Raw genomic sequence first — 23,673 nt, 5'->3', positions numbered from 1 at the left:
ATTCCCCAAAGGTTGTTGAACACTTAGTCCATAGGGCAGGTAGAAACAGAACCAGACAATAAAAGAAAAGAAAACAAAACAAAATCATCTGTATAGAATAAGCTAGGTTAAAGTGTTAGGAAACAGTCAAGAGATGAACCACAATAATGCAGTACCAGTTTTTAAGTTACTTAAAAATTAAGTTGATGTTCAACTCTTATAACACGGTGTATGTGTGTGAGAGAGAGAAATGGCTGCATTCCATATTAAGTGAGGCATGAATTTTTGCTTGTTTTTTATGTCAGTCATAGTAATATTATTGTCTGGCTAATTTTAAAACACCAGAAAAAGTAAAAGTGTTAGTTGCTCAGTCGTGTCCGACTGTTTGCAACCCCATGGACTGTAGCCAACCAGCCTCCCCTGTCCATGGAATTCTCCAGGCAAGAATACTGGAGTGGGTAGCCATTCCCTTCTCCAGGGGATCTTTCCGACTCAGAGATCAAACCCAGGTCTCCTGCATTGCAGGCAGATTCTTTAAAACAGACAAATACTCAAAAGAACAGATCTCTAAAACCATATGATTATTCAAAAGCAGTATTTGCTTCAACTATTTTAATATAATAATACATTTATACCACCTTTCTTTAGTTACTGAGTCCAACCTTTCAGTCAAATTCTCTGTATCTTAATGTTTTTAAAATACCCCTTGTAAACAAGTTTTGGCTTAAAAAAACAAAAATCTAGTCAGGTAATTTTTGTTTCATAATTGAAGCATTTAATCATTTAATATAATTATCGATAACTGCAGTTTTTGTACATTTACACTTTGAAATAATTACAGATTCATAAGATGTTGGAGAGATAGTACAGAAACGATTCTTGTACACTTCATTCAGTTTATGCCATATATAATTAAACTATAATCTTCAAACCAGGAACTTTACATTGGTGCAATGTGTGTACACAATATATAGTTTTATCACCTGTATAGGTTTATGCAACCAGTTGCAAACAAAACAGAACTGTCCCATCACCACAAAGGTTTCCTCTTTGCTACTTCTTTACAGTCACGGCCACGCTAAACCATGGCAAACACTAATCTACTTTCCATCTTTACAAATTTGTCGTTTTGAGAATGTCACACAAGTGGAATCATGCAGTGTGTAACCCTTCTGCGATCTTTTTTCAACAAGCATAATCCCCTTGATTCATGCAAATTATTACATGTATCAATAGTTTCTTCTTCTTTATTGCTGAGTAGGATTCCATGGTATGAATGTACCAAGTTTGTTTAACCACTTACCTATCAAAGGATGTTTTGGTTTTACCCAGTTTTTGGCTATCACAAACAAAATTGCTATGCACAATCATATGTAGATTTTTGTGTGGAAATATGCTTTCATTTCTCTGAGACAAATACCCAGCAATGCAATTGATAACAGGTATGGTACATGCATGTTTAATTTTTTAAAAACCGCCAAAAAATCTCTCAGAGTGGCTGTAACATATTATACTCCCATGTCTGCTGTTTCTCAACATACTTACCAGAATTTGATGCTGTCATTATTTTCTTTTATTTTTGCAATTCTAATAGGTATGTAGTGATGTCTCATCCTCGTCTTTATTTGCACATTCCTAATGTCCAGTCATGTTGAACATCTTTTCATACGCTTAGTTGCTATTCATATATCCTCTTGGTGAAAATGCCTCTTCATATCTTTTGCCCATTTTCTAATTGGATTGCTTTACATTTGAGTTTCCAGAGTTCTTCTGTTTTCTAGATATGAGTTCTTTGTAAGATATACAGTTTGCAAATATTTCTTCCCAGTCAGTAACTTGTCTTTTCATCCTCTTCATGTTGTCTTTTGCACAGCAAAAGTTTTTAATTGTGATGAAAGGTAACTGATTTTTGCCTTTTTTCTTTTATGGATCTTTTGGTGTCATGTCTAAGAACTCTTCCCAAGGCCCTATCTCCTAAATATTTCATCCTATATCATTTTATGTTTACATTTAAATCTGTGATCAATCGGGTTAACTTTTGTATAAGGTTTAGGTTCATTTTTATTGGGGTGGGAGTGGATGTATATCCAATTGATTTAGCACCATTTGTTTAAAAAAATAGGCTTTAACTATTGAATTGCTTCTGTGTCTTTGTTAAACATCAATAGCCTATATTTGTATGGGTTCTAGGTTCTCTATTCTGTTTAATTGATTTAAATATCAGCCCTATGCCAATACCAGACAGTCTTGATTATTCTAGCTATATAGTAAGTCTTAAAATAGGTGGACTAATTTCTCTCACTTTATTCTTTAGCAAAATTGTTTGTTATTCAACTTTACCTTTCCAAGTAAAATTTGAATCTACTGTATTACTTGCTTCTTACTATTTATCCTACATGTTCCATGTCTTTGCTTTGTTTTATTTAGTTATTTATTTGTTTCTTTTCTTCTTCTTGGAATATTTTCTATTACTTTACCACCTCTCTCCATTAGCTTGGAAGTTATATGTTTTTTTACGTCTTTTTCAGTGCTTACCCTAGAGACTTATAAAATACATTAATTGGTATTTTTACCCTCTCCTTAGACAATGTGAGACTCTTAAAACACTTTACTTCATTCTCTCAGTTTATATGACATTGTTATAATTTAATTCTTTCTGTATATATTAAATGACATAAAAGTTTATTATTTTTACACAGATAACACTAATTTATTGAATGATATACTTACCATTTTTGTTTCTCTTGGGAGTATCTCCGAGCTTCCACATGGAGTCATTTTTCTTCTGTCTAAAGAATATTCACTAATATTTCTTTCAGTGTGGATCTGTTGGTGGAAAAGTATTTTTATTTTTGCTTAACTAAAAATGTTTTCACTTCACTTTAATTTTCTAAGCATAGTTTCTACAAGGTTGGTAGTTTATTTATTGGTTGGTAGTTTTTTGTTTTTTTTTTCTCAATCAGATATCAAGACTTTGAAGATTCTACTATATGCTCTCAGCACTACTGTTGATCCTTTGTTTACTTTGCTTTCTTACAACTGACAAGAATCTTGCCCTCACTTGATTTAAAGTTCGTTTGCCTTTTCTAATCAATGATTTTATTATTATGTAAAAAGATAATCCTTCTTTGTACTTATGCTGCCCAGGATTTTCAGGGCTATTTGATGTCTCTCCCATCAGTTTTCAAAAGTTCTCAGCTATTCTCTTTTCAAATACTGTTCTTGTCCTGTTTTCTCTCTTCTTTTCTTTTGAGATTTCAATTACATATTTTTCACTTTCTTATTGCTTCTTCTCTTATTCTCTTTTCTGTTTATTCAATTCCATTAGTCTCTCTATGAGTTATTCTGTATAATTTATTGTGACCTATATTCCATCTCACCAATTCCTCCTTTTGTTGCATCTAATCTGCAACTAAACCCATTCATTAAGTTCCTAATTTGAGTTATTGTATTTTGAAACTTAGAACTTCAATATGATTACTTTTTAAAGTTCCTATTTTTTTCCTGCCAGAATCCTCAGTCTTTTCTCCTTGAACAATAAAAAGCATAGTTATCTTAAATATCTATATCTGCTAACATCAATATCTGGAACCCTGAAGATCTATTTCTATTATTTGGTATTTTCATTCACTCCTATTAAGGTTATCTTGTCTCTGCATATGCACTGATACTTTTTACTATGTACAAGTCATTTTATTTGTAATATTGTTTGTATAAATAAATTGAGGACTAGGATGGTGTTACCTTCTATCAGAAAGTATTTGTGTTCACTTGTCAGTTGCCTGTTATCACCAGAATTCTGGGATCACACTCAAAGGGATCTTAAAATAAGCTGCAGTTCTTCTGAGAACATGTTTATATTCAGTTTACCCTTTCTCTTAGGGAGCAGCCCTTTGGTTTCCAAATAAGAAAGATCCATCACGATCTGCCCCTCAACAGAACTTGGACTCTTTGTACTTTTAGCCCTTTAAACCTATCAAATGTGCCATTCAGCCTCTTACTTGCCCATGGGAACCATCAAAAATGGTCATAAACACTGGTTTCTATTCTCCACACATTCTTGTTCTTACCTGTTTTTACCCCTATATCCACTTGGCTCATTGTCTACCTCCCTCTTAGAACTTCTAAGGTGCTGATCTTTCTCTCTGCACCAGTGATGATTCACACTCTCCTCTCTTTATGCTGCTTATGGATGTTAAGGGGGAGGGGTCTCAACTTTTCTTGCCTCATATTTCTGTGAGGAGCTTCCTCCTCTTTTTCCCTGGGCCTCTGTCCTGAGTCCTTTCCCACACTTCCCTCTGGGAGGATGAGTGAGTCAGTGTGATGTGAGCTTGGGAGCCCCCTGTGGGCTGTGCTCCCTTACCGGGCTGGCTGGCTATACAAGAGAGCATTGTACTTTGCTCTCAACCATGTGGACTGTCCCGATCCCTACAAAAGGAATTACAGCAGTTTTGAGTGCTAGATTAAATCCATTATGGAAAGTACAGAAAATATTAAATGTCCATTTGGCCACACAGTATTCTCTGATGCAACTTTGTTACATAAAAATTATTATTTTGGTCTCTTTTTCTGTTTGGCTTCTATCTTCTTCTTCAATAGGTTCCAATCTCAGGAGGGGAAAAAAAGGAGTGTTATTTATTGATTCATTAAAAGCCTCTTAATGGCTATTCACCAAAAATCTCTCTCTTCTAACTCATTTTGCAGTGAAAGATCCGCATCCTGATTTCCATCAGTGTGTGTCATCACCCCAGGGTCATGCCTGCAGCTTGAAGCATGATACTGAGACATCTAGCCATATGCTTTTCCCCTCCCATTGCAATATTCTGTTCACAGCCTGAGATTAATGACATGTTTAGAGTCACAGCAAACTGAAAACAATGAATGTGAAGGTATTTCCCCAAAGACACAGAGTCTAGCAACATAAAATGGAACAAAAGCAACCTGACACCCTGTGTGTCCTGCCCACAGCAATAATATCAGACTTTACCTTCTCTAAACAAAGTAACCAAGTTATTAACTATAAATGACTGGGTTTTTTTTTTTTTAACAGTATGTAAGTTTTTTAAAATAAAATAGTACACAGCCACCAATGAGACCTCATGTCATCAAAGCCAAGGGACGTGTTTCCCCAACCCAGCCTGAACAAAAGGAACAGTAGTGCAGACTTGGTCTTTAAACCTGCAAACTGTGTTTATATAGACATAACCATAGGTGCAATTCCATTTATCTTAAAACTTCTCATAAGCTTTAATTTCTACCACCCACCTCCAACATTTTTGCAAACTGATGCTTGTTTGCAACTATTTCTGGGCCACAGCAGCACTCCAACAGAGTGCTTTGGCAACGGCCTCTATTGTGGTCAGCAGCTCTGTCTGCAGCTGGGATTTCTTAAAAGGTGTAGCATTCGCCTTATAGTGCTCTAGCAGCAAACAAGGAAAACTTTCATGGGAATCAGATGGTCACAGAGATTCAACCCCTCTCTCCCCTTCCTCCATGCAATCAGGGAAGTCAAAGCCACTGATACACATTTCAGCAAGTATGCTACTCACAGCATAGCTAATACATAGATACAATCCCAACCACTAGGCCCTGAAACAGATTGTGAGAAACTCCACTGATTAAAGTGACTGCAGGACTAACAACCTGGGTGTTTTGAGTTGGAAGACTTGTTACTGGTTAAAACTATATCTCCCTGAAGTAGAGCTTCAGGGACATCATCTATGTATATGCATGTTTGGTGGGGAGTAGTTCAGCTGCAGAATTTGCCCAAAGATGACAAAGACATAAAATAAATAAACATCTATCATCATCTTAACTATAGTCAAGGAAATAAAGCAAAACCAAACAAAAGCAACCAAAAATGAAAACATAATTTTTTGGCAAAGCAGTAATTTCTGAATTAGGAACCAGAAATAAGTAACCAAAGAACTAAAGAGCCTCTTGATGAAAGTGAAAGAGGAGCATTAAAAAGTTGGCTTAAAATTCAACATTCAAAAAACTAAGATCATGGCATCTAGTCCCATCACTTCATGGCAAATAGATGGGGCAACAATGGAAACAGTGACAGGCTTTATTGTCTTGGGCTCCAAAATCATTGCAGATGGTGACTGCAGCCACAAAATTAAAAGACACTTGCTCCTTGGAAGAAAAGCTATGACCAACCTAGACAGCATATTAAAAAGCAAAGACATTACTTTGCTGACAAAGGTCCATCTAGTCAAAGCTATGGTTTTCCAGTAGTCATGTATGGATGTGAGAGCTGGACTATAAGAAAGCTGAGCACTGACGAATTGAAGCTTTTGAACTATGATGTTGGAGAAGACTCTTAAGGGTCCCTTGGACTGCAAGGAGATCAAATCAGTCAATCCTAAAGGAAATAAATCATGGATATACATTGGAAGGACTGATACTGAAGCTGAAACTCCAACATTTTGGCCACCTGATGCAAAGAACTGACTCACTGGAAAAGACCCTGATGCTAGGAAAGATTGAAGGCAGGGGTAGAAGGGGACAACAGAGGATGAGATGTTTGAATGGCATCACAGACTCGATGGACATGAGTTTGAGCAAGCTCCGAGAGTTGGTGATGGACGGGGAAGCCTCGTGTGTTGTGGTCCATAGAGTTGCAAAGAGTTGGACACAGCTGAGCGACTGAACTGAACTGAATGTACATAAGAAAACAGAGGTGATGAGACTTACAAGGTAAAAGTCACAATGAGCATTCTAAAATGTGAAATCTTGTCTGGCTAATCCAGGTTGAACAAAGTCACAATAAGAAATCAACTGAATATCAAAAGAATGCTGTGTGTTAAGAAAATGAGATTATGGGGAAAAAATAGATGACGGACTAAAATTTAACATAACATCTCAAGATGTTACCATCTTCTAATAACCTTCAAACACTAAAACAACCAAAGATGCTTCACTGAGTCAACACAAGTTTAAATAATTATCACATTGGAATCACAAAGATGGAAAAGTCTGTGAAAATGGTGAAAACATGGGCCATGGCCTTTTTGTTTCTTCTTCAAAAAAACTATTCTTTTATTAAGGATATTTTTACGTGAATCTAAAATACTTTTTGCAGTGTCAACCTCTCACTGCAAACATCTGTTTTCACTTTGAGGAACTGGGGACATTACCACCACCAGTGTACCCCAATGAAGGTCAAACACTTCTACTTTAGATGAGCCACAGTTTTTAAAACTCACTTTAGGCAAAAGGGCATTTCTCAGAAGAAAAACATGCTGTTAGTTCTGACAAAGGGCTGTTTGTGAGGCTGCCTCCTGTTTGAATTGCCCCATAGTAAGACAGATGCTGGAAAGGGAAGTTCAAGAACCATTCTAATCCAGATCCACTTTTGGTCACTTCCTCTGCTTGCTTCCAACACAGCTGCACAGAATAAAACAAAAAGAGGAAATGGGGACACCCAGATTGAATATTATTGCCTTCAGCAAAAGTCTTTAGAAAACCCCCTCAGGAACTTATGACATCACAGAGATGTGTCATCTTCCGTCTGGAACTTTACTCCAAAAGCAGGATTTATGCAATTTCTTAATGAAGACACTTGCTGAAATACAGCTAGCATGAAAGGCATCAACCTCAGAAAAAGGCAGCACTCAGGCAAAGTCCTTTCAAGAGTTAAAATGTTATTAACCGATTTTTCTTTTAACCAACCAAATAAACAATGGCAAGACACGGTAAGTTGACAACTACAATCCCTTAACCTGTTCAGAGACTTCATCCCCATGGATATACTGAAAGGTACATTTAGTTTATCTCCTATTATTGAGAAAGAAATATTATAACCTCATACTGAATACCACTCTGAATATGACCGTGCTGCAGACAATCAGGCCTACAAAAATTTATTAAGTGCACAGTGCTATGGACACAATTGCAGCCTTGAAACTGTGTCCCGGGGGTGTTACTGCTATGGTTGTAATTAGTCTCAGGGAGGTGATAAGATCTTGAGTTTCTAGAAACTACAGAAAGGATACTTCTAAGAGATAAGAGAAAAATGGTGCAGAGGATGCTATGAATCCACAAGAAAGTTAACTTTCCTGGGTCTCAACTTTCTGTTCGTAAAATGTGGGGAACCCAATTAATGCCATGGTGACCTCTCCTCCAATCTGTAGAAAAATTTGCAGCAATGATTCCAGAACTAAGTGTGCACTTCTGTAGGATGAAGGCTTAAGGAGGTCATACTTCAGTTGTCTGGTTTGCTTAAGACAAACAAAATAGGTTATGCAAGGTGTCTTAATATAATTATTTTTAAAATGCCCCACTTTGGATGATAAATTATCTAATAGCTATAGTAATAATAACTGTACTATAGGTTTTAATTTTTTCCCTAAAAATCATTAGGAATTATGAACATGTCTGGTTTTTCCTAAATTCACTGATTAGGGAAAAGATGGGAGTTGGGAGTTGGATTGAAAAACTTTTAAAATATCCTTAAAAACAAGTTTCTTTTTTGTAATTTTCAATCTTTTTATATAAATCAAAGATTCATATAGTCTTTTAAAAATAATGTTCAGGTTTCATTTACTTTAAGTTTATAGAATCCCAGTGGGGGCTCTCTCTTTTTTCAAAGAATATTCTTATTGCACTCCTCTACTGAAAGCTTCCTTGTTTAGGGAATTGAGCAGAATACATACATCATTTTACCATCTGTAGGGTTGATAGCATTTAATTAGGAAAGCCATGAGTACCAAAGGACATTTTCAAAGCGGCACCTCAGGTAAAAGACCCCCTCCCCACCTCTGCTGCAACTAATGGTTCTGCAACTCATTTTATGCTCATTGCATTACAGAATTTCCCCTAGAGAGTACTAAATTCAAATCAGATGAACAGATGCTCACAAATCAAGGTACTCCATGTACATACCTACAGCAATCATGAAGTAGTAGGTAGAAAGGAAACAAAGGAAGAAACACATGAGAAACTTAAAAAGCATTCATTTCTTGTTTCTCTTACCCCTTTTCTCCTCTCATCTCCATGGTCCTCTCATCTCCCCTCTGCCATTACTGCTGCCCATCACCATATTATTTTTCCTATAACCTCTCAGTTGCCATAGACAGAGAGCTCTGCTCTCTGGCAGATAATCACAATTGAGTTAGCGAGGAACATGTATTCTCGGATGCCAAAAGTCAATCTCTTTCTCTCTTCCTTTCCTCACAGTCATGGAACTTGCTCTCGGTAGCCTGAGAAACGGAGCTCATAAATACCAAACATGGTTTTTTCAGGCTATGGTTCAGCTAACAGAGAAATCAGCTTTATCTCTGGAAAAAAGTGTTTCCTTTACAACACTGGTCCCCAGTTCCTTGCCCTTTGGACTTTTTTTCTCCAGATCACAGGCTTTGACCCAGGCTTGTGAGCCAAGGTCCATTTAGACTCATCTTCACCCAAATCCTATGTCCCAACCACTGATTCCCAATCCTGACCCCAATGAAAATGTGCTCACCTGCTTCTGCATCCCACCAAGCATCTAATTTCCTCCCAGGAATAGGAAATAAGCTGTCTAGGCTGATGTGCCTGATAAGGACATTTACACCTTATCTACATTTATATTTTGATTAATAAAAAACCTTCCTTTCACAGGAGTTAGTCCTTCTTAAGTGAGAAATACTGCAAATATCTCAAGCAAATACACCTTTGAAAATTTTCCATCTCTCTGTATATTAGAGTGGGTGTCACTATCTCATGAAAAACAGCCACAGTTCACCAATAAACACTCTAATGAATGCATTTTTTGGGCACATTATATTTCCTTCCATTGTCATTTCCCAGTTGAATTTTAAAAGATTTATTTGTTTTTATAAAACAAAATGATTTGTCTGTCATCTTTGTTATGCATCTTATAGAGAAATTATAAAAACCCATGTTTGTCCTCCATCATTCTTCACATTACATTATTTTACTCATTAAGCAATACTTTAAAACATCCTAGATTTACTTTTTCTACTCCGGTTACAGCAGCTAAGCATTTGTCTCAAGAGAGCCATTCCTCAGCCGCCTTATCTGTTTCTGAGAACCTTACTAGTAGATTCAGCTGTGTGGCCACATAAGGTAAGGTCATTCAAGCTCATCTTGTCAAACTTGTCATGACCCTGAGCTCTCACATCACAGAATTTCCTCTCGTGCATTCTTAGCAATTCCACACAACAGGGTATTTTAGCATCTGCTATGCAACATCATAGTCTGTAAATTGAGTGGGTGTTTCAACAGAATTTCCAGCATTGTAAAATTGTGGAGCATAATAATAAACAGACAAAGAAAACAGTGGCTCACCTCACTTATTCTACCTCAAGGTGGAAAATTCATAGCAAAAGGAAATAAAATCCTTTCTACCCATGGTAGGGGGTTGGGGACAGGAGTGTGTGAGATGGCATAAAAGCCACATTTCCTCTAGCCATTCAGAAAACATCTTTGTTTACCACTGCAGTGTTGCCAAGGAAACAGCAACTACTCATGACATCATGTCGAGATGGCTATCACAGATACCATAGCACTGCTGTTTAAATGTTACACTGATTCTTGTCCTTCTCTGTCTTTCCCATTCCCTAATGGAAAGGCAGAAGGATCACCAGTAGCCAAAGACTACAATAAAGGAGGAAAGCCAGATTGTCACCTATATTCAGCTACATGTGCATTTGTATATATATTTCTTTTTAGATCAATAGTGATGAATCAATTGTGCTTTGAGATTAACAGTCAAAGTTCCTCACCTGCCATGCCTTTCTGAAAAATCTCATATAGGAAATAGTGGATTCTGTAGTCGATGCTAAAGAAGAAAGGGAAATATCCTGATCCTTTTCTGGATCACCTCAAACCATCAGTTCATATCTTTGTACAGTTTAGTTCAGTTCAGTCACTCAGTCATGTCAGACTCTTTGCAACCCCATGGACTGCAGCACACCAGACTTTCCTGTTCATCACCAACTCTCAGAGCTTGCTCAAACTCATGTCCATCGAGTCTGTGATGCCATTCAAACATCTCATCCTCTGTTGTCCCCTTCTACCCCTGCCTTCAATCTTTCCTAGCATCAGGGTCTTTTCCAATGAGTCAGTTCTTCACATCACGTGGCCAAAATGTTTGAGTTTCAGCTTCAGCATCAGTCCTTCCAATGTATATCCATGATTTATTTCCTTTAGGATTGACTGATTTGATCTCTTTGCAGTCCAAGGGACCCTCAAGAGTCTTCTCCAACATCATAGTTCAAAAGCTTCAATTAGTCAGTGCTCAGTTTTCTTATAGTCCAGCTTTCACATCCATACATGACTACTGGAAAATACGTAGCTTTGACTAGATGGACCTTTGTCAGCAAGGTAATGTCTTTGCTTTTTAATATACTGTCTAGGTTGGTCATAGCTTTTCTTCCAAGGAGCAAGTGTCTTTTAATTTTTTGGCTGCAGTCACCATCTGCAGTGATTTTGGAGGCCAAGAAAATAAAGTCTTTCACTGTTTCCACTATTTCCCCATCTATTTGCTATGAAGAGATGAGACTGGATGCCATGAAGTGATGGGACCAGATGCCCATGATCTTAGATTTTTGAAAGTTGAGTTTTAAGCCAGCTGTTTCACTCTCCTCTTTCACCTTCATCAAGAGGCTCTTTAACTCCTCTTCACTCTCTGCCAAAAGGGGTGGTGTTATCTGCATATCTGAGGTTACTGATATTTCTCCGAGCATGCAATCTTGATTCCAGCTTGTGCTTCATTCAGCCCAGCATTTCACACGATGTGCTCTACATATAAATTAAATAAGCAGGGTGACAATATACAGCCTTGATGTACTCCTTTCTCAATTTTGAACCAGTCCGTTGTTCCATGTCCAGTGCAAATTGTTGCCTCTTGACCTGCATACAGGTTTCTCAAGAGGCAGATGAGATGACCTGGTATTCCCATCTCTTTAAGAATCCTCCACAGTTTGTTATGATCCACACAGTCAAAGGCTTTGGCATAATCAATGAAGCAGAAATAGATTTTTCTGGAATTCTCTTGGTTTTCCTATGATCCAAGAAATGTTTCCAATTTGTTCTCAGGTTCCTCTGCCTTTTCTAAAACCAGCTTGAACAACTGGAAGTTGTCAGTTCACTTACTGTTGAAACCTTTGCTAGCATGTGAAATGAATACAATTGTGCAGTAGTTTTAACATTCCTTGGCACTGCCCTTCTTTGGGATTGGAATGAAAACTGACCTTTTCCAGTCCTGTGGTCACTGCTGAATTTTCCAAATTTGCTGACATATTGAGTGCAGCACTTTCACAGCATCATCTTTTAGGATCTGAAATAGCTCAACTGGAATTCCATCACCTCCACTAGCTTTGTTTGTAGTGATGCTTCCCAATGGCCACTTGACTTCACACTCCAGGATGTCTGGCTCTAGGTGAGGGATCACACTATCACGGTTATCTGAATCATTAAAATCTTGTTTCTATAGTTCTTCTGTGTATTCTTGCCACTTCTTCTTAACATCATCTGCTTCTGTTAGGTCCATACCATTTCTGTCCTTTATTGTGTGAAATATTCCCTTGGTATTTCTCATTTTCTTGACGAGATCTCCAGTCTTTCCCATTCTATTGTCTTCCTCTATTTCTTTGCATTGATCACTTACGAATGCTTTATCTCTCCTCGCTATTCTTTGGAACTCTGCATTTAGATGGGTAGATCTTTCCTTTACTTTAAGAATATAAGTCCATTAGCATTGAAATATTTTGATCAAGTGTTCCTTTAGTTTATTTCTTGATTGGTGACCATGTGCAAGCATCAGTAAATAAATGTAGGTGCTGTGGATGTGGAAGCCTGGCTGGTACATGGAGATTAGACGGCAGGGGATCATGGACAGAAGCAGGGATACCAGTTTGTAGGCTATTACAATAACAGCTTTTACAAAAGGTAATTGTGAACTAGGAGAATAAGTAAGGTGGTGTGTTAGTTGAATTTAGATATATTTCTTTTAGAACTCACAGAATTTCCTTATAGATGGAATGTGGAATGTAAGAAAAAGAAAGAAGTCAAGGGAATTTCCAGACAAATTAGTGGTTAGGACTCCCTGCTTCCACTGCAGGAGGCACAGTTTTCATCCCTGCTCAGGGAACTAAGATCCCACATGCTGTATGGTACAGCCAAAGAAAAAAGAAAGAAAGAAATAATTTCATTTACAAATAACGTTTTAATGAATAATTTCATTAAAAAAAAGATTTTTAAAAAAGATCAAAATGACCTCAGGATCATATTTGTATTTTAGCCGAAAAAACTAGAAGAGTGAAGTTGTCTTGCATATTGCAGGGAAAGACTAAGGGAGAATAGACTTGGGATGGGAAAGAAGACAAGTGTGTTTTGTGGGCATGATAATTTTGGTGAGTATTCTATTTCAAAGTGGAGGTGTATGAGTATTCCAAGTGGATAACTTAAGTGGCATCCCATGGAGGGATCAGAACTGGAAAAGTCATCAGCTTATAAATAGAATCTTATAGCATCAGACTGGGACTCAAAAGTCTAATTTTAGCTGGCATCTCGTGAATCTTTACTGTGTGCCAGCAACTGTTTTGAGTGCCTTGCATGCTTTGATTCATTTAAGTCTAACAGCAATTCAATCCAATCAGGCAAATAAATACTTTTATTATCATTATTTATAAATAAACTGAGAGCAAAGAGAGACTATGTAATGTGTCCCAAGCTGCATTGCTAGTAATGTCAAAGCAAAATTTGAACCCCGGCAGTCTGAATCCACAGTCCTGCTATTAACTATTATGCTACTAAAGCATGTGATATGATCCTGCTGAAAAGAATCTTATAACTTATAGAAATAGAAGTAGCATACATGAAAAAACACTAAAGATTAATAGGTACTAACCTATTTTGTCATTGACTATGAGGCAAAGGAGTCAAGAACATGTGTGAACTTCCAAGGCAATGGAACACAGCAGTAATTAGCTGCTTCATTATGATTAAATTACACAATGACAATCTGAAAGAATTTTGCAGGTTCCTTAGATATCCAGTTTATAGTCATAGATTAGCTTAGTCACCGGTATTAACAAGCTTGTAACAGCTAATCATTTAGATATTATGTACACCTTGTCATACTGCCTAACACTTTTGTATAATTTCACTGTTATTTAAGTCTTTTGTAATCACCCTTCATAAATAGCAGTGAAGAGTGCTACTTACAGGTTCATTGTATTAACCCCTTGTCTTCTAATAGACACTTATAGGCTGCGTTCACTTCATTCTACATAATAAGTGAGAACTTAGGAGCTTCGCAGGAATTCCAATTAACTCAACAGATATTTATGGAGCACCAAATTGAGACTGGTAATGTACTTAGCGCTGTGAGAATATCTTTGACCTAAGATTGTGCAAGTTCTGTACCAAATTATGCTGATTAATTTCTTTCCTTTGAATATAATGCAGGGGTCTCTAAATTTCTGATGAGGAAACATTTCTATTTTTCCTATGCAAAGATGACTAACTTCTAGACATCTGCTGTTTAATACTGCCTTTGTGGACAGTGCTGGGAGTTTGTGTTGTGAGAATAGACTCCCTAGAAACATTTTCTAGCTCAAAGAATTATTTGAACAGAGCAGTGTCTACAGTAGCAATGAATGTTTCTTTTGTGTTCTAGGTCAGTGTTTAACATTGTCCATGGATCAATCCAGCCCATCACTTGTTGTTGCATGGCCTACAAGCTAAAACTGGTTTTTCCATGTCTAAATAGTTGAAAAAATAGAAAAAAGAAGAATATTTCATGATGTGGGAAAATTGTATGAAATTCACATTTCAATATCCAAAAATAAAGTTTTATTGGAACATGCTCATCCATTTGTTTACACGTTGCCTATGGCTACTTTTGTACTATTCAGCAGTAGAGTTGAGTATTCATTATAGAGATCATATGTCTTGCAGATGTTGGTCCTTTACAGAAAAAGTTTGCTAACCCCTGCTCTATATACTTGAAGAAAGAGTCAGAACATAATTTGGAATATAAAACAGTCATTCATTATTGTATTAATACTTCTGTCCTTGAAGATCATAACCCTATGTAGCAAAACCTAGTCAAAAGTATGAGGACTGTCTTTATTAATGAGCTAGAAAACAGAACAACATTGAAACAAACCAACAAATCATCATATAGAAAAATTAACTTGATGCAGTTCTGAGAGATGGCTTCCCAGGTAGCTCAGATAGTAAAGAATCCACCTACAGTGTGGGAGACCTGGGTTCGATCCCTGGGTTAGGAAGATCCCCTGGAGAAGGGAATGGCAACCCACTCCAGTATTCTAGCCTGGAGAATTCCACGGACAGAGAAGCCTGGCAAGCTACAGTCCATGGGGTTGCAAAGAGTCAAACATGACTGAGCGACTTTCACTTCACTTCTGAGAGACAGCCAAATCAGAATTACCATGGCTGCTTTTTAATGACTCTTTACACGTCTATTAAGAAGGCTCATTTCTAAAAATTTCCAGATGGAAATTCCAGGGCTGAACACATATACTCGTATTGGATATTTTTTTTCTGTAGAAGAATGTGGTAAAGAAGGCTTTATGGTCTAAGGACAGAGTCCTTGGACTTAAAAGCAAGATGATTATTTTACAATTACATAAGGCTTTGACTCATCAAAATACTTTAAAATTTAACTATCTCATCATACACATAACTAACGTTGGCAATTTAATTATAATTATCTTTTAGTTTGTTTGAAATGAGGAAACCGGCCCAGAGCAACATTGTTGTATAATTTTTTTTAAGCTATTGAAGTTAGAGCCAAACCCCGATCTTCTTCCCACTCAGGACTCCAAGCAACAGTGTGCCTTATCTGGAAACAGAAGTGAGAATCCCTGACCAAGCTAATCTCACTGGAATGTTCATTGTAAGATCAAATTATATATATATATATATATATATATATATGAACACACTCTGAAAACTCTGTAACACACTTTATAAAACGAAGGAGAAAAGAAAGTAATTTGCTTAGCTCAGGTAACTCTTGGATAACTGGGGGTATTCACCCCTCTTCCAGTCTGTGTTCATCCCATTAGCCAAGGTTAATGGAGGTGAAAATAAAAATCATTTGCTATAGGAACCGATACTTTCGGTCATCAAATGTTTTAAGCTTAGTCGGGATGAATTTCACACCAGAAAGACCTTTGCTTCGCAACTGCATTGCTCTCATCTCTTTCCTCTAGTGAGTAGAAAAACAAAAGCTTTATACCCACTGTTACAAATGCCAACAATTTAAGATTTCTTTTTACAGCACATACATATGCTAATATCATGAATGTTAACACCACGGTGTTCCAGATGCCACTCAATCTATGTATTATTTAATAAATTGCAAGTGTACTGTACTGAATAATATAATTGATAAAATCACCTTATCTTTGGACTTCAGTGAATTGTTTGTGCGATGGTGTTGTTCTTCATTACATGCCTGAATGCACTCATTAACTTCAGAGTGAACAATAAGCCTAAAAAAGCGCAAAGATGGTGTACCTGAACCAGCAGGAAGTCTACATTTCAACCACGCCAGAATCTGGCAGGTCTAATCCCTGAGAAGCAGCATGTTCCAAGCATTGTACCTACATTTCACACTCAAGAGGTGACTTAGCTTTTTGGTTTTTAAAAAGTGAGGAGTGAGAGCTGACTATCCTTAATTATAAACATAAACCTAAGATGGGAAGTTTCTTAAATTCACCTATTTTTCAAGTTATTAACACATTTTACCTGTGTTGTTGAAATGCCTAAGCTCATTTCCAAATTCATTTTCCCTCAAGCTGTACAAACACTTGTCTTAAAATAGCACCACATTACTGGGAACTTCTGAGGCTCTTTCATTCTCTCTTTGCTGTCTGATAGTAAAGGATGTACCCAACTTGCCTGACAAAGGCTCCGCACAAGGGCTATGCAGCTTCATCCCTGTTGGAAAGAATTTCTGAGCCAGATTTGGCTGATGTAAAGGGTTTATTTTTCTGGGTTACCAAGTTTTAAACAAAATCCATTCACTAATTCATTCACCAAATACATATTAAGCACTGGAATATCCCAGGCTCTGGGGATAAAGAGAGACAAATAGAATAGAATAGACCAAGTCTCTGTTCCCCTGATTCTCATATTAGTGGGAGTAGAAGGGGAAAGACAAACAATAAACATCTAGTATAATAGGTTTCTAGTATAATAGGTTTCATTATAATGAAATATAATATATATAGTATAATATGTATGATAAAGTGCTAGGGTGAAAACCTGATGTGATAAGAGTGCAGGGCAGTAGGTAGAGCTGGAAATACTATGTTACCTAGAGTTCTCCAGTAGACATTAATAATGTTCCCCATTACTGCTGGTTGCTCTCTTTTTCCAGGAACACTAGAAAGTTACACTTGCCCACATTTCAAAAATTGACGATATGACTTACTTTGGCCCATGAAATATGAATAGAAATGACATGTCACTGTCAGGCTGAAGAATTGGGGAGCCAGTGTGCAGTTCTCGGAGGTGTTTCCCCCTGCTGTGTCTGTGCTTTAAGCCTCATGTGGAAATAGTGGTATTACAGCTTCTAGTTTCTAGTCTCGTATCTAAGAACTTTGGAAGCCACCCGTCCTTTCCACACAAGAAAAAAATTTGGAAAAATGAAAAATCAACAACTTTTCTTAGATCTAACAGAAAATTCAGGTCACAGGACAAAAAAAAAAATGCCCCCTAAATTGGAGAGACAGACAGGTGGATAGAGAGAATCACAACTTATGGGAATAAAAACCTGCAAGTAGAAACATCCGCAGGAGCCAATATTAGGATCATTTTCTCAGTCATGACTTACTTTTTGCAACCCCATGGACTATAGCCTGCCAGTCTTCTCCATCCATGGAATTATCCAGGTGAGAATACTGGAGTAGGTTGAGAAAACCTAAACAGTAATTGATGGAATTGCTCAATATGGACAAATGAAAAAGCCCAGGTTTAGTCTTAGGAGGATGACCCTACACCTTAGTGAGACATACCTCTAGGAGCCCTACCAGGTTCTCACAGCGAAAATCACAGAAAAATTCCCTGATGCTTTCAGCAGGGGAGGAGGGAAAAGTAAATATTTTGAAATAAACCCAGAGTACTCCGTTTTTATTAGCAAGGCATGCCCTCAAAAGAAGCTATTTTACTAATAGTTTAATTATTAGTAAAAACAATTTTAACTCATAGTTAATCAACTTGAGTTTATCAGAACCTAACTGATCTGGAATAAAGGAAATGGCCAATTCCAGCTCCCGCTAGCCTTTTTGCCTAAACTAATGGTGATGGGGATTGCAAAGCTCTAGTGAAGGTCACAGCCCAAGGGTACAGGCACAGACTCATTAAAACCTGGAAGTCAAAGTATGGAACTATAGTATGATTTTTCTCCCCATGCCCCTTACCACAATATCAATAGGGTTCTTGTGTAATAGGTAGATACTATGGAAAGAACTACAGGCCTCAGAACCTATTTAAGAAAAAGTCCCCAGGGAAACCCAAAGACAACAGGAGAGGCAAAAACAAGGGCAACAGAGGAAATTTTAGCTTCTGACACAAACAGCTAGGGCAAACAATAAAGACAGTCTAGCAAACAGCTAGAGCAAGCAATAGACAGCCCAGCTTTTAAACAGATAAACACAAAACTCACAGTAAAAGCCTATTTACCTCAGTACCTTTTACCTAGTACATCATGTCTGGTTTACAAGAGAAAATCATAGGGCATACTAAAAGACAAAAATATATATATAGTTTGAAGAGACAAAGAAAGCATCAGAACAGAAACAGACATGGCAGAGATGTTGGAATATTAGACCAGAGTTTAAAGCAGCTATTATTAATATGTTAAAGGAATTGTGATGCTGGAGAAGACTCTCTTGAGAGTCCTTTGGACAGCAAGCAGATCAAACCAGTCAATCCTAAAGGAAATCAATGCTGAATATTCATTGGGAGGACTGACGATGAAGCTGAAGCTCCAAAACTCTGGTCACTTGTTGTGAAGAGTCTACCCTTTGGAAAAGACCCTAATGCTGGGAATGATTGAGGTCAAAAGGAGAAGAGGGCAGTAGAGGATGAGATGGTTAGACAGCATCACTGACTCAGTGGTTATGAATTTGAGCAAAGTTCAGGAGATAGTGAAGGACAGGAAAGCCTGACATGCTGTAGTTCATGGGGTTGAAAAGATCAGACACGACTTAGTGACTGAACAACAATAAGGGAAGTACAATGCAAAAAGGTGTACAACATGCAAGAACAGATGCATAATGTAAACAGAGAGATGGAAGGAAATAAATGCTAGAAATCCCATCCTATTTACAAACCGCACTCATATTCAAGGGCTTATTCTTCCAAATAATCATACAGAGTGTACACAGGAGGAGGTAGAATTTTGGGGGCCAGCTCTGAATTCTGCCTACCAGAGGGAGCAATTTGATGATGATTTGAAGTAGAGAGGGGAGAAAGACACTATCTGACTTATGTTTTACTTTTTTTTCAAACTTTAAACTTTCTATTTTGTATTGGGGTATAGCTGATTAACAATGTTGTGATAATTTCAGGTTAGCAAATGAGATGATAATATGCATGCCTGCGTGTTAAGTCACTTCAGTTGTGACCGACTCTTTGCAACCCTATGGACTGAAGCTCACCAGGCTTCTATGTCCATGAGATTCTCTAGGCAAGAATACTGAAGCCCCCTCGGGTGGCAGAGCTGGAGTAGGCGCAGCAGAGGCGGCGGTGGCTGAGAAGGCGGCGGTGGTGGCCGCGACAACGACGGTGGCTCTGGAGGCCGCAGTCCCGGTCCTGGCTTTGGCCCCAGCCCCACCACGGTGACACTCGCTGAGCTGCTGGTGCTCTTGGCTGCCCTCCTGGCCACGGCCTTGGACTACATCATCAGCACTGATGCGCATTCAGAGGAGTGCTTCCTCGAGCGGGTCACCTCGGGCACTAAGATGGACCTCATCTTCCAGGTGACCGAGGGCAGCTTCCTGGACATCGACGTGGTGATTACAGGCCTGATAATAAAGTAATTTATAAAGAAGACCGGGAGTCCAGTGGGAAATACACATTTGCTGCTTACATGGACGGAATATACAACTTTTGTTTTAGCAATAGGATGTCCACCGTGACTCCCAAAGATAGTGATGTTCACCACTGATATCGAGGAAGCCCCCAAACGACAAGACATGGAAACAGAAACTCACAAAAACAAGCTAGAAGAAATGATTAATGAGCTGGCAGTGGAGATGACAGCTGTGACGTATGAACAGGAATACATGGAAATTGGAGAGAGAATACACAGAGCAATCAATGACAACACAAACAGCAGAGTGGTCCTTTGGTCCTTCTTTGAAGTTCTTGTTCTAGTTACTGTGACATTGGGACAGATCTACCTGAAGAGAGTCTTTGAAGTCTGGAGGGTTGTTTAAAAGTCTTTTCCCCATAATCCCAAATTCATAATTCACTGTTTACCAAACATCTTGGTCATAATACTGTCACTAATTTCTATGTTTTTATTTTCTGAACTGTATCTTCACAGCTTTTGGGTTTTTTTGTGATTAATAGATACTATTAATAGATTAATAGACACTTTTTTTAGGAAAGCTATCATGAAAATTGGACATTTGATTGGCATAAATTCATATTTGAATTCTGCCTCCATTATTCAGGCCCTTCCAAAACTCAAACACTGTAAGCCAAATACAGGTGTAGAGTCCTTAGTTTTCTTTCCTTTTGTTTTCATAATAAAATGCAGTTTGTTCAGGATAGTACTTTACTAAAATGACTGCATTCTTGGGATCCCTTATCCTGCAGTTCAGGTCATCAGAAAGATTCATTTTGTTGAGAAACAACAATCCGAATCTTGACATTTTCTATGCAGCTTGATGGCAGAGCTCTGTGACTAGAGTATGTACCAGGTTGGTACTTTTACACTTTCTCTCTCTTGTTTTTGCTTTAAAGATAAGACTTAAACTAACAACCTTTACCCCCCACCCCCAAAGTTTCACTTTGAACCTTAGAACTCAATCATCTCCACTTAAAATTGTTGCCACAAGCAACTAATAACCATTTTTCGGTTTCTGCCTAACCTTATAAGAAGTCTATTAAAGCCAGTTCTCTGCATGTTTCAGCAAATGGTAGCTCTTTTTCTTTCTATGCTGGCACATCCACTTGCTCTACTCTTGGCATGTAGGAGATAGGCATTCACATAATTGGAAAAATCTGGATTTCCGATGCCAAAGGGTTAAAGCTTCTTGGATTTCTTTGCAGTGATATACAGCCACTATTTATTTTTGATCAGTGGCATTTTGGTCACTGTTTAATTAGGGTACTGAATATCACTGTCAGTACTAGGGTTTTTGTTTTTGTTTTTCTTGGGTCTTTCTTTTTTGGCACATGTGAATTTTGATTTGTATAAAACGAAATGACTTTCTTTGGTCTCTGATGATGGGTTTAAAATTCAAGGAGCATCTGCTTTTGGCGTGGGGATGATCCAGGATTATGTTGTGACTGATGTATATTGGTTACTTGTACTTTTTTTTTTTAATCTTTGCAAGGGGAAAACTACAAGTAATGAGTTTTGTATAATTAATTTCAATTTGTTACAGGTTTTCATGTCCAGAATAAACAATTTTTCAACCTTGGGTCAAAATACTTGCAAGTTTAAGGTGATTGCATTTTACCCTAGGACAACTGTTGCATGCCAATTTGTGTGCGCGTGTGTGTCCAGACACTTCAAAACTGAGTTAAAAGATGTAAATTTAAAATTGGTTCTGTATCTGATCTGCCCCAGGTTCAGTAAATAAACAGTTCTTTTTAAAAACAACAACAACAGAAAAAAGAATATTGGAGTGGTTTGCTCTGCCTTCTTCCAGCAGTTCTTTTTGACCTAGGGATCAAACCCACGTATCTTATGTCTCCTGTATTGGCAGGAGTCTTCTTTACCACTCGTGCCACTTGGGAAGTCCACTAAATAATCAATTCAACAATATATGCTCTAATTTTAACATAATGTCAAATAAAGACTGTATTTGTATAGTTTTTTAATGCTAAAATTTCACCATTTCAACTGTTTAGCCCAATAACCCCATTGGGCTATGACTATTTCCATCTAAAAGATAAAGGCTGAGGGGCCAAAACTCAAAGATAGTACATCCCCACATGCCCAGCTTATTTTCACAAGCACGTACCCAAATCTCCTTTCTCCTTTACAGTGGGAACCACAGAGACTTTAAACTTTTTAATAGAGGATATAGAGGGAGGATGTTGTCATAGACTAGTTTCAAAGAAAACAAAAGTGTGATATTACCAAATGAAAACCCCTTTGCATCCTTTTCCCATGAAAATACCATGGAGATAGGAAGATCTGGGAGTTTGGTGCCAAACAGCTTATACCTATTAATAGAGTAAACAACCTGATCATTTCATCCATAATTGTCCAAATATTTGGCCATTTTTTCTTTACATCTATTAAAATTCCATATATTATGGGAAATTCTTCAAATTATTTAGTTCCGTTATGCTTTTGCTGGGCAATTTTTATGCGCCATGCTCCTAGATAACTTATTTAGGTGATGTAGACTATAGCTCGGAGAAGGCAATGCACCCCACTCCAGTACTCTTGCCTGGAAAATCCCATGGACGGAGGAGCCTGGTAGGCTGCAGTCCATGTGGTCGCTACGAGTTGGACACAACTGAGTGACTTCAATTTCACTTTTCACTTTCATGCATTGGAGAAGGAAATGGTAATCCACTCCAGTGTTCTTGCCTGGAGAATCCCAGGGACGGGGGAGCCTGGTGGGCTGCCCTCTATGGGGTCACATAGAGTCAGACACGACTGAAGCGACTCAGCAGCAGCAGCAGCAGACGATCAGTTCAGTTCAGTTCAGTTCAGTCGCTCAGTCGTGTCTGACTCTTTGTGACCCCATGAATCGCAGCACGCCAGGTCTCCCTGTCCATCACCAACTCCCGGAGTTGACTCAAACTCATGCCCATCGAGTCGGTGATGCCATCCAGCCATCTCATCCTCTGTCATCCCCTTCTCCTCCTGCCCCCAATCCCTCCCAGCATCAGGGTCTTTCCCAACGAGTCAACTCTTCGCAGCAGACTATAGCTAGAGCTAAAAACAGCTGGAAACATTTCTGGAATTGAGGAATTCCTTTAATTCTGAACAGCTACAAGAGAAATTATCTGTCTAGGAAGGAGAAACTGGAGTCTAATAAAGCTAAAAAACAAACACAAATATGTCTACCCAGGATGAAAGGAAGATTTCCATTGGGAAAATGCTCTCATAACTGGAAATTAGCCTTCTCTTTTTGACAGCTAACTACTGTACTTCAAAACATTTTCTTTATGATGGTTGGAATAATTATGGCTACTGCATCTTTCTGTAGGGAAATGGCTCATGGAGAGATAAAGACTGAGAGTAAGCAGGCTGAAATAGTCCTATCTAATTAAAACCTGTCATCTAATTAAACACATTCTCAGCGATAGGAGGGTCTCAAGCTAGTTTTCTGATAGGGAAATGGTGTTCCAAATCATGAGTCACACAAGCAAATGTTCTCACTAAGCACCACAAATTAGCCTATATTTAGGCACAATTTCTCTTTTTATGGAAACAAGGACACCAATTTTTCTATATGCAAGTTAAATAGAACACTATTCCTCTTACATAGGGTGTCCCCGGAAAAATAT

At 37.9% G+C, this 23,673-nt stretch overlaps 1 pseudogene; it reads left to right on the top strand.

Annotated features, from left to right (window-relative positions):
- The first annotated feature begins 16,470 nt into the window (after positions 1-16,470).
- LOC136164229 (transmembrane emp24 domain-containing protein 2 pseudogene) lies at positions 16,471-20,408 on the top strand (annotated as a pseudogene).
- Positions 20,409-23,673: the final 3,265 nt, after the last annotated feature.

This window comes from Muntiacus reevesi, chromosome 3 (genome assembly GCF_963930625.1).
Source record: "Muntiacus reevesi chromosome 3, mMunRee1.1, whole genome shotgun sequence".
In the NCBI taxonomy this organism is placed as follows: domain Eukaryota; kingdom Metazoa; phylum Chordata; class Mammalia; order Artiodactyla; family Cervidae; genus Muntiacus; species Muntiacus reevesi.
The sequence above is the reverse complement of the archived record's forward strand: the minus strand, read 5'-3'. Positions and strand labels throughout refer to the sequence as shown.